Consider the following 12,517-nt stretch of genomic DNA (forward strand, 5'->3'; position numbering starts at 1 on the left):
GAGTAAGTTTGCGACACCTACATCTGCTTCTGCTATTCATTCTGATATGTCGCATGTTATTGATGATGCCACTTCTGCTATGCATGATACTTATGATGAAACTGCTTCTATGCCTGATACTACTGTGCCACTTAGTGATTTTCTAGAAGAACAAATTGCTAGGGCTAGAGAAAAAGAAATTATTGAATCTGAATACGATGATGATAGTGATGATGAAAATATGCATGTTATTCCTGAGGGTTATTTATTTGATCAAGATGCTTCTTTAGCTATTTTAGCTTGCAGAGATAGATATGAGCTTAAGAGGTTATTAATTAAATGGAACAAAGAATCACTTAGAGATAAAATGAAACCCGATCCTACTTTTGCTACTTCACCTATATGTGTTCCTGATAAAGATTATGAATTCTCTGTTGATCTTGATATAATTACTTTGGTTGAATCTGATCCATTTTATGGCTATGAATCTGAAACTGTTGTGGCACATCTTACTAAGTTAAATGATATAGCTACCCTGTTCACTAATAATGAGAGATCACATTACCTCTATTTACTCAAAATATTTCCGTTCTCATTAAAGGGCGATGCTAAGATATGGTTTAATTCTCTTGATCCTGGTTGTGTGTGTAGTCCCCAGGATATGATTTATTACTTCTCTGCTAAATATTTCCCTGCTCATAAGAAACAAGCTGCTTTGAGGGAAATATACAACTTTGTGCAAATTAAAGAAGAGAGTCTCCCACAAGCTTGGGGGAGGCTTCTCAAGTTACTTAATGCTTTGCCTGATCATCCTCTTAAGAAACCTGGAATACTTGATATCTTTTATAATGGACTAACCGATGCTTCCAGAGATTACCTGGATAGTTGTGCTGGTTCTCTTTTCAGGGTGTAGCGGCCAGACCTCAAACGGTCCAATCTCTGTGCTCCGGTGTCATCCCTGGATCAGTAATGCTGACACCACACAATACTTGAAGGATTTATAACAGAGTAGAAATCACACACTTATTACATCGAGTGTCTCAAAAGAGAACTTATTACAATAAATATGGCTTAAGGCCATCTAATAACGATAACAGCGGAAGGCTTGGAAGATAAGTGAGTCCATCAACTCCAACGGCATCACTGAGTATAGAACCACGACCTAAAACTCCTTAATCGTCGTCTGAAAAGTCTGCAACATTAACGTTGCATCTCGAAACGGGTCAACACATGGAATATGCTGGCAATGTAACACATAGAGAGTAATGGAATGAAATAGCTATTCTATATGCATATTTGGCTGGTGGAAAGCTCTATGGTCACAGTTTTGCGTAAAGCCAATTTTTCCCTACTGCAAAGGAATAAATTTATTTAACTATCATGGTGGTTGTTAAACATTGAGAATGGTTCATAGCATTCTCAATCCCAATTAAGCATCATCATTAACAAACCCGTCAAAATTAATTTAGAGTAACATGTTGAGATTCACATGATAATCCAGGTACTAGATACTCAAGATGTCCATAACTAGGGACACGGCTAACCATGATTAGTTTATACACTCTGCAGAGGTTTGCGCACTTTTCCCCACAAGACTCGACCGCCTCCGTTTGGTTTCTCGCACTACAAGGTGTTTGAGAAGACGGATGACCGAGACATAGTCTTTCAGAAGCGCTAGCACCTTACGATGGGTAGACCATACCACCTACATCCCCTACATCTGCTAGTCTACCACTGTAAGAGTTCGCACGACTTAGTGAACTACGCTAGAGCCCATAATAGCTTGTGGCTGCACACGGAAGTTTCTAGCATGAAAAATCTCATGATCCCTTTGAGCCTGGGTGGCGGTCCATAAAGAAAAACAGACAATCCTGGAATACCGAGGTACCTCAATCCACCCAGATGTGTGTTTAAGTTGCCACCTTAAATAATCCATTAATTAACAATCTCACATCTGTCATGGATACACTCACCCAATCCACGTCTACTAGCATAGCATGGCATAATAAGCAAACGTAGAAGTGACTCCCAAAGGTTTGACAGTAAACAGGTAATAGGTACTACCTCAACTACTTCCCAAACCCACAATTTAATTAGATCCTAATCATGCAATGTGTAAGGATTGATCTAATGCAATAAAATTGGGTAGTAGGAGGTATGATCAAAGTGTTACTTGCCTTGCTGATGATCCGGGAAACCTAGCGATTCGAAGTAGCAAGCGGCGCACTCCGGGTACTCTATCGCAAACAAACAAGCATACAATAAGTACTCAACTAATGCACAGGTAAAACTCAAATAATAGATCTAACCAGAAGGTTCAACTTAAGAACTCCGGTTGGCAAAAAGAATCAAATCGAACGAAGCAACGAAAGACAAAACGACAAAAGAAACAAGCTTCGTTTACTATTCTGGATCAAGGACAATTTTTACAGTGGCAAAAACTTGTTTGAGTTGGTTAAACGGAAAGAGGCTTTCGAGACGAAACTCCAGGCGCTTGAATCACCTGATTCCGATAAACGAGCGAAAAGTTAAACTAAAACGAAAATCGGATCAGAAATCGCGATCAGAAAAATCGCGGATTTAATCCGAGAAAAAGAAAAACGATGAACGTTCGTTAAAACGAACGAACGGAAGAACGCTCACTAATTAAATAAACCGAAAAACCGATATATTAAAAAAACCGAAACTAAAAAAACGAACAAAACCATCGGAAAACCGAACAGTTTTTCTAAAAAAACGGCGGCGGGATCGAGGTAAACCTCGGGCGGCGGGTCCGGCGGCGGCGGCGGCGGGTCCGGTGACGGCGGCGGCGGGTGGCGGCGGCGGCGCGGGGCGGCGGCGGCTTGGGGCGGCTAGGGTTTGGGGTGGGGTTCCGGCTGGGCCTCCCCGGCTTATAAAGCCGGACGGGCCTCGTGTCCGGGTCGGACACGGCCCGTAGGTCGGTTGCGTTTTTTTAAATAGTTACGCTCATAAAAAAAACAAAAGGACTACTAAACGGACTCCAAAAATCCCGAAATAAATTTTCCCCGGCTTCTAAAATCAAGCCGCACAGGATGAACATTTATTTAGGGCCTAAATGCAATTTTGAAAAACGCGCATTTTTCCTAAATTCAAATAAAATAGCAAACAAAACCAAATAAAATATTGTTTGATTTTTTTATTAAATCCTCAATATTTCTTTATTTTGGGAAAGTCATTTTATTCCCTCTCTCATATTTTTATATTAGAAATAATTGAAGATAAAATAAATAAAATCAAATGATCCTATTTTCAAAATTTGAGACAACTCAAATATGAAAATAACGAAATCCCCAACTCTCTCCGAGGGTCCTTGTCGGTGTCAAAACCGGCGGATCTCGGGTAGGGGGTCCCGAACTGTGCGTCTAGGCCGGATGGTAACAGGAGGCAAGGGACACGAAGTTTTACCCAGGTTCGGGCCCTCTCGATGGAGGTAAAACCCTACGTCCTACTTGATTAATATTGATGATATGGGTAGTACAAGAGTAGATCTACCACGAGATCGGAGAGGCTAAACCCTAGAAGCTAGCCTATGGTATGATTGTTGTTGTGTATGTTGTCCTACGGACTAAAACCCTCCGGTTTATATAGACACCGGAGAGGGTTAGGGTTACACAAAGTCGGTTACAATGGTAGGAGATCTACATATCCGTATTGCCAAGCTTGCCTTCCACGCCAAGGAAAGTCCCTTCCGGACACGGGACGAAGTCTTCAATCTTGTATCTTCATAGTCCAGGAGTCCGGCTGAAGGTATAGTCCGGCCATCCGGACACCCCCTAATCCAGGACTCCCTTAGTAGCCCCTGAACCAGGCTTCAATGACGACGAGTCCGGTGCGCAGATTGTCTTCGGCATTGCAAGGCGGGTTCCTCCTCCAAGATTTTGAACACAAAGATAGTGTCCGGCTCTGCAAAATAAGTTTCCACATATTGCCATAGAGAGAATAATATTTACACAAATCTAATCTGCTGACGTATTCCGTAGTCCGACACACCACGACCAAGCCTTTATCCGAGTCATTTTATTATCCCACCTCAGCGCGTCATGCGAGGCGGTTTTCTTGGCACGTCTTGTTAAAGCAGAGATCGTGTCCCCTTATTCCGGGATTCTCATTAATACGGGCGTGGGTAACCCAACCGCTTCTAGGACTCCTAAATTATAGGCAAGTCCAAACGGACACGGAGAGGACGCTTGATATTCACCCTCTTTATAAAGGGGACAAGGCTTCTATTTTTCCCTCCCGTGCTCAATCGAATCCTTCCCCCACCTCAAGCTCAAACGCCCGAAGTTCAGGTCAGGTGCTCCGAACCTTCAGTCATGTCCGGATCTAGCCTTCAAGGCCGATGGATGCCTTCCTCCGTCATGGAAGAAGACATCAAAAAGTTGAGGGAGGCCAGATATCTGACCGCCGAGATTTTGCATCGGCTGCCTCCCCGAGGGCAGGCCGTCCCCACCCCTGAACCGAACGAGAACGTCGTGTTCGTCTCCCACTTCCTCCGAGGTCTAGGTCTTGCTCTGGATCCTTTCGTCAGGGGTTTGATGTTTTATTACGGGCTAGACTTCCATGATCTAGCTCCAGACTCCTTTCTTCATATCATGACATTTATCGTTGTGTGCGAGGCCTTCCTCTGGGTTACCCCTCACTTTGGCCTATGGCTCAAGACCTTTGAAGTAAAGCAGAAGATGATCGAGGGGCAACATGCAGCGTGTGGAGGTGCCTCAATACGCAAGATGACGGGAGCTCCATGGCCCAAAGGTTCCATCCCAGAGGTGTCTGAATTGTGGCAACATGAATGGTTCTACATCAGGGCTCCTAGAAGTGCCAAGTGGGCGGCCGCCCCTGTTTTCCACTCGGGCCCTCCACCACAACTGATGTCATGGATCAGCAGAGGTCTGAGCTGGGGTCCAGCCAAGGACGTGCCTATACTGCAAAGCCGCATTCGAGATCTCTTCAATGGAGATTTCAGTTTGGTTGCGGTAACACAAGTTATGCTGGTTCGTCAAGTCCAGCCTTGCAAATGCCGGCCTCTTCGCCTATGGGAGTTCAATCCCGAGGGACCGCGCGTCATTCAAAATTTTCTCGGCCTGACGCACGAGGAGATGTACAAGTCATTCTTCGGACCTCAGGTGGAGTGTCCGGAAATCACCGAGGACGTGGGCCTGAGTAGTAACCGCGCCGCTGAACAGGTAAGGCATCTTTCGGCCGAACATACTATCTCTCCTTTGTTACGAAGTTATTTCTGAGGGTTCGCCTTTTGACCAGGACTGGCTAACAAAGGCGAAGTTGATTCGGTGTTTGGCCCCCCTCCCTGAGGGTTTGGAAAATCCGGTATTGGAAAAGATGCTCCAGACCGCACCTTGCCCGGAGCCCTTGGAGGAAGATACTGTAGAGGATAGTACGAGCGGACGCGGGCCCCCAATGCTGCCCATTCTAACCGAGGGAGCAAGCGTCTCCATGAAGGAAGACGACCAGAAGAGGAAAAGGTCTGCGCCCGGGGATTCGAAAGCTGAAGCTTCCAAACGGGAGAAGAAGTCTCCCACAGAGGGTCCTACCTTGGGGGGCGCTGTTGCCGCACAAAGTCCGCGGGGGGATCAATTCTCCCGCGAGTCGTAAGTGACCCGAAATACTTTAATAGTACAGATATGCCATCTTTTTCTTCTGAGAGAATGACCACCGCATATATTTTTGAAGTTCGGGCCTTAGCCCCTCTCAAATGAGCTCGTATTCGGGGGACCTTCTTCCAGAGATGATGGAGAGCGAAACGCCTCCTCCAGACTTCTCTGCTCCGGAAGCGGGCGACCCTGAAGTGTCGTCGCGGAGGGCCTCTCCGAGTCCGGTGAAGCCAGAAGATAATCCCATTGACCCCCGAAGCTCCCAGTGTCCGGCTCCCGAAGAGAGCAGACAAAAGAGTCCGGCACCGTCTAGTGTGCGATCGGATGTTCTGAGGGAGTTGGTGGGGCGAGCGGCCATCTCAGATGAACATCGTGTGCTGATGAATACGGTGATGGAGAGAATATCGTCCGCCGAAAGAGGATTGCATGAAGCTTTTATGAGTCTACTGATAGGCTTTGAGGTACGTAAAAGAATGTATGATAGTCCTGCACATGCTAGGTGCGCCCTGTGTAGATAGTAGCCCCTGAGACTCTGGTTGTCGTCGCAAATGACGACGAACAAAGGATCATATTCCCAGGTAATAACCATATTGCCTCTATGTGCAGGTGATGGAAGCTCCGGTGGCTAGCCGGACTAGCGAGTTTGCCCATTTAGAACGGCAGTTGGATGCGGCAGACGCCGACATCGAGCTTGTTAACAAAAGGCTTGACGAGGCACAGGGTAAGTGTCATTATCTGGTAAACGCCACATAAGAAGAGCAACATGATGCCAGTATCTTTAATATGTTGTGACTGCAGATGGAGCTGCCACTGTTGAAGCCTTGCGGGCAGAACTTGCCCGAGCCAAGGAACAAGCGAGGTTGGGTAATGCGGCTACTTTGAAGGCGGCCGAAGAGTTGCAAGCCGAGAAGGCCGCACATGGCGAGAGCCGAGACAAGATGGCCAAGATGGCCATAGAATTAAAAGCCGCCGCCGACCGTTGCTGGGTTCTGGAAAAGGAAAACCAAGCGAAGGCATCGGACCTTGAGAAGGCTGCTGCGACGAAGAAGGACATCCGCTCTGCAATGAGGGCAAAGAAGGAGGAGCTGCGGGAAGCCGGCGATATTGTAGCTGGGAAATCCTTTATGTTGTGGAGGAAGTTTGGAGATCCACGGTATGCCCCTCTGGATCGGCTGTGGAGTTCGGAGGATGTATATATGGATTTGGCGGCGAGCGATGCCGATGCGGCCAAGTATTTCCAGGGTCACGGACCGTGAAGTAGACCGGCTGTTTTGGAGACAATTCCATTCTCCTGAGCGTCCGCTTTCATTGACTGACCAATTAGCCGAATGGGCCGAACTAAATAGGTTGTCCGAACTCTCCATGAGGTCTGTTGTGGATCAGCTATGGCCGGAAAGGTCAAAACCGAACAGCTATTTCAGCTTGGTGCAGCAGTTCCTTGATGTGGTGCCGCGCATTAATGCGATGAAGAGGTCGGCGTGCATAGAGGGCGCATGGATGGCCTTTGCCCGTGTTAAAGCATACTGGGCGGAGATGGATGCTACCACTGTTGCAGCACGGGATTGGGCCATAGGTCGAAGGGCTGCTGAGCACTACTTTGAAGAAGTTCTTGAGGGTGCTCGTTTGATAGAGACCCAGTGCTCAAAAAATATTATGTTTGAGTGATATGTAATCTCATTGTAAGCGAAATTCTTTTATAAATTTTTATAAGGCTATTTTTATACTTTTGCCTGAAAGTAATATGATGCCTCCTGGGCGGCCGTTTATGTATACACGTGTATAACCTGAAAGATTGCAGCCGTCGGCTTCAACCCTCACGCATATAATGCGGAGGTGCTCGCAAAAACACGCGTTCACACTTAACCCAACGTCTTGGTCCTATTAAGGAGGTGATAGCGGAGCGAGCAAGGCAACCGGACTATGATGCTTTAGCACTTTCACTTAGCCATAGGAGTTTGACAGTGGGGCTACTAGATAGCCCCTGGTGGCTCCGCACTCTCCCGATCTTGGGGTGCGTACATGCCTGGCCGGAAAACGGCCCTTCATTAAGGCATAGGAATTCTAACATTCCCACAGGTCATCGAGTGGTTGACCAGTCTCACGCTATATCATGATAGTGAGTTTTCGGCTTTCTCTACTGAGGTGCTCGTCCAGATGAACCAGGGCACAATCACAGTAGTTCTCCTAGTGCTACCTTAGCCGGTAAAGAGGAACGTAAGGCACCAAAACACAGGAGCCGGGCAAACCCAACATTTGACCAAAGACAATGATTCAGAGCTGATGCATATAGGGCCAAACTCGTGACGCCGAACACTCCCTAAGGTATTCAGTCTTTGTGGTATAAACCGGGCCTAAATAATGGCCTTTGTAAGAAGCCCCTTGTGTCCAGGTACGTGCATTGTTCTGGCATGGCCACATGCCAAGACGTCAGCACCCTTCTCAACGGTGGATATGTATCAACAAGAGACAGTAAAAAAGGTTTACATAGGGTCTTAATCTAAAAAGAATCCTTGGAGCGGGTCCCTGCTGCACGTCTGCGCCTGTGTCTCCGTTGTGCCGTATCCTGGACGGGTGTAGCATGATGATCGTCTGTAAAAGAGAGGAAGTTAAGTGAAAAAGTTGTCGTGCAAAAAGATAGTTTTTAAAGAAACCATGTATAATTCAAGATGATAAGAAATTGCCACTCGTCTGCGCGTGTTGAGCCCCTTGTATTGACAAATAGGGGTGTGCCCATTTATTCGGTATAAGTAGCGGAGCCGGACTCGATTAGTTGTATCTGAGGTCTTGACGACCTATTGGATGCTTTCGCTTGTCCGGGCGCCTTTAGTGTGCAGCTGCCAAGGCAGCCTCACTCTCTTCGGCGCGCAGAGATCGCTTGATATTTCCGTGCACTGTGATGATGCCACGTGCACCGGGCATCTTGAGTGTGACGGAGGCGTAGTGTGGTATTGCATTAAAGCGAGAAAAAGCTTCGTGTACGAGCAGTGCTTGATAGCCACTTTGAAACGGAGCGATGTGGAAAGTTAAATGCTTGCGACGGAAGTTATTGGGGGAGCCGAATATAACTTGTAGTAGGAGGGAACCCGTACAACGAGCCCCTGGGCCTGGCGTTACTCCTTTAAAGGTAGTATTGCTATGGTGAATTTGTGTTGGGTCTAACCCCATCCCGCGGATTTTATCCTGATATATTAGGTTTAGGCTACTGCCGCCGTCCATCAAGACTCTTGTGAAGTGGTATCCGCCAATTATTGGGTCTAATACCAGGGCAGCCCATCCCGCATGTCGGATACTTGCTGAGTAATCGCGATGGTCGAAAGTGATCGGTTGAGATGACCAGTGGTAGGACTTCGTGGTGACAGGCACTTGGGTATATTTTCCTGGGAGTGCCGCGTTGTTTTTTCCCTTGATTACGTGTAACACGTTTACTGTTTTGACATCTGGTGGAAATTTCTTTTGTTCCCCGTTGTCTTGCTTGGGGGGCTCGTCCTCGTCTTCACTTGGTGTATCCTCCCCCTTGTGTACGGCGTTGAGCTTGCCGGACTGCTTGAAAACCCAACATTCTCTGTGGGTATGATTAGCAGGTTTACCAGGGGTACTATGAATCTAACATACTTGGTCCAGAATTTTGTTGAGGCTGGACAATTCATCCCTGGTGCCTTTAGGGGGCGGCTTTTGACCTGGCCGAGAGCTTTTGAATCCGGCATTTACTGCCGTGCCCTTCGTGCTGTCTTCTTTATTCTGGTGTTTTTTATTGCTGTTGCACCGTGATTTCCCATTTCCATCTCTAACTTCAGATGTACTAGGGTCGCTGGTGCTGCATCTGGCTAGCCAGCTATCCTCACCCGCACAAAAGCGTGTCATGAGGTTTGTTAATGCAGCCATCGTTCTCGGCTTATTTTGGCCAAGGTGTCTGGCGAGCCATTCGTCACGGACGCTATGCTTGAAAGCTGCCAAGGCTTCAGCGTCCGGACAGTCGACAATCTGGTTCTTTTTAGTAAGAAACCTGTTCCAAAGCTTTCGGGCTGACTCTCCGGGCTGTTGAGTTATATGACTCAAATCGTCCGCATCCGGAGTTCGGACATAAGTCCCTTGAAAATTTGCCCGAAAGGCGTCTTCGAGCTCTTCCCAACTTCCAATGGAGCTTTCGGGGAGGCCTTTGAGCCAGTGATGAGCTGGCCCTTTGAGCTTGAGGGGTAAGAACTTGATGGCGTGGAGATCATCTCCTCGAGCCATATGGATGTGTAGGATGTAGTCCTCAATCCATACCTCAGGGTCTATTGTTCCGTCGTATGCCTCTATGTTTACGGGCTTGAATCCCTCTGGAAATTCATGGTCCAGCACCTCATCGGTGAAACATAGGGGGTGTGCGGCACCCCTGTAGTTGGGTGTACCGCGTTGTTCGGATGTTTGTTGTGTTGCATTGTATGCTGGGGCGCGCTTGTGTGGTCCATAGATGGATCTTATTGCGCCGTCCTTTGGGTGCGAGCCCTCGCATGGGTCGCGTATTGTATTGTGAGCGGCGTTGTATGCCGCTCTGTGTTGGTAGAGGGGTCGTCTATCCGACCAGGTGGCTGCTTTGATATTAGGTTGTGGGGGTTCTGAGGCCTCCTCATCGAATTCGGGTAGCCGCTTCCTCTTTGGGTAGCTTTTGGAGGGGCGATTGTCGCCGTACCTTGCTGCAGTGTTGAGTATTTTACTCCATCTGATTTGGAGTGTGTCTTGCGTGGCCTTGAGCCTTTGCTTCTGCTTTTTCAGACTCCTCGCGGTGGCAACAAGCCTTTTACGGGCAGTCTGCTGCTCCGGGTGTCTGTCCGGCATTATGTCGTCCGGACCATTATCGTTGATAGGATTTGTTTGTTCGGTTTGATTGTCCGGATTGCCGTTGTCCGGCAGCGGTTCGCCCTGCTCCAGCGGTGGGTCTGTGTGATCGCTATTTCTGTCGAGGTGGGATTTGGGGCGGCTCTTGCGTCGCCGCTTTGACTGCTTTTTGAGGGAACAAGCCTTCGGTGCGTCCTTCCGCTCCTCGTCGTCATCTTTTGGTGCGTCCACCATGTATACGTCATATGACGAGGTGGCGTTCCAGGGCCCAATAGGCGCTAGTTCTTCATCGTCTCCTTCATCGGCGTCCATACCGTCGATGTCTTCGGAGTCGAAGTCGAGCATGTCGGTTAAATCGTTCACAGTGGCTACAAAGTGGGTGGTGGGTGGGCTTTGAATTTCTTCATCGTCCGCATCCCAATCTCGCTGACCGTAGTCCGGCCAGGGCTCTCCTGATAAAAAGAGAGACATTAGTGATTTTATAATATCGCCAAAGGGCGAGTGCTGAAAGATGTCCGCGGCAGTAAACTCCATGATTGGCTCCCAATCGGATTCGACCAGCAGAGGCGCGAATGGTTCGGAGTCCGGAGAGGAGTCCGGCTCCTTGGAATCATGAGTCTTGCGGAGTGCGGGGCTGGTGTTCGGCTCGATCGCCGTTAGGATCGCAGCCCCCAAGGCGGTGTCCAACCACCCATCCTCGATCGGCGCAGTTGGCTCCGAATTAAGGGTCGAAGCCGATGCGGGTGCGGCCTTCAGGGCACTGTTAGGCTGTAGAGCTAGATCATGCTCGTCGTTGCAGTGCGGCGCGCTCGGCAGTGGCTGGAATCCGTCGAAGATCAAGTCCCCGCGGATGTCAGCCGTGTAGTTTAAACATGCAAATCTGACCTGACGGCCAGGGGCATAGCTTTCAATCTGCTCCAGATGGCCAAGTGAATTGGCCCGCAGTGCAAAGCCGCCGAAGACAGAGATCTGTCCGGGGAGACAAGTTTCACCCTGGACCACATCACTATCGATGATCGTAGGAGCCATCAAGCCTAGCGGCGACGACACAGAGGAACTCTCAATGAAAGCACCAATGTCGGTGTCAAAACCGGCGGATCTCGGGTAGGGGGTCCCGAACTGTGCGTCTAGGCCGGATGGTAACAGGAGGCAAGGGACACGAAGTTTTACCCAGGTTCGGGCCCTCTCGATGGAGGTAAAACCCTACGTCCTGCTTGATTAATATTGATGATATGGGTAGTACAAGAGTAGATCTACCATGAGATCGGAGAGGCAAAACCCTAGAAGCTAGCCTATGGTATGATTGTTGTTGTGTATGTTGTCCTATGGACTAAAACCCTCCGGTTTATATAGACAACGGAGAGGGTTAGGGTTACACAAAGTCGGTTACAATGGTAGGAGATCTACATACCCGTATCGCCAAGCTTGCCTTCCACGCCAAGGAAAGTCCCTACCGGACACGGGATGAAGTCTTCAATCTTGTATCTTCATAGTCCAGGAGTCTGGCTGAAGGTATAGTCTAGCCATCCGGACACCCCCTAATCCAGGACTCCCTCAGTCCTTGAGTTGCGAAATTTTTTAGGATCAACCAAAATGCAATAAATATGATATGCAATGATGATCTAGTGTATAACATTCCAAATTGAAAATTTGGGATGTTACAAACCTACCTCCCTTAAGATGAATCTCGCCCTCGAGATTCGGGTTGGCTAGAAAATAGGTGAGGGTGGTCTTTCAGCAATTCTTCCTCTCGTTCCTAGGTGGCTTCATCCTCCGTGTGGTGGCTCCACTGAACCTTGCAAAACTTGATAACCTTGCTGCGGGTGACTCGACTGGCATATTCTAGAATCTTAACTGGTTTCTCCTCATAGGTCAAATCACTGTCCAACTGAATTGCTTCTAGTGGTACCGTATCTCTCAGCGGTATGTCAGCCATCTCTGCGTGGCACTTCTTCAACTGGGATACATGAAACACGTCGTGAACTCCTGACAGTCCTTCTGGTAATTCCAACTTGTAGGCTACTTCTCCCATACACTCCAAAACTTTGTATGGGCCTACAAAACGTGGCGCTAGTTTTCCCTTAACTCCA

Source organism: Triticum urartu, chromosome 1A, assembly GCF_056163025.1.
Source record: "Triticum urartu cultivar PI428250 chromosome 1A, HENAU_Tu73, whole genome shotgun sequence".
Taxonomy (NCBI): Eukaryota; Viridiplantae; Streptophyta; class Magnoliopsida; order Poales; family Poaceae; genus Triticum; species Triticum urartu.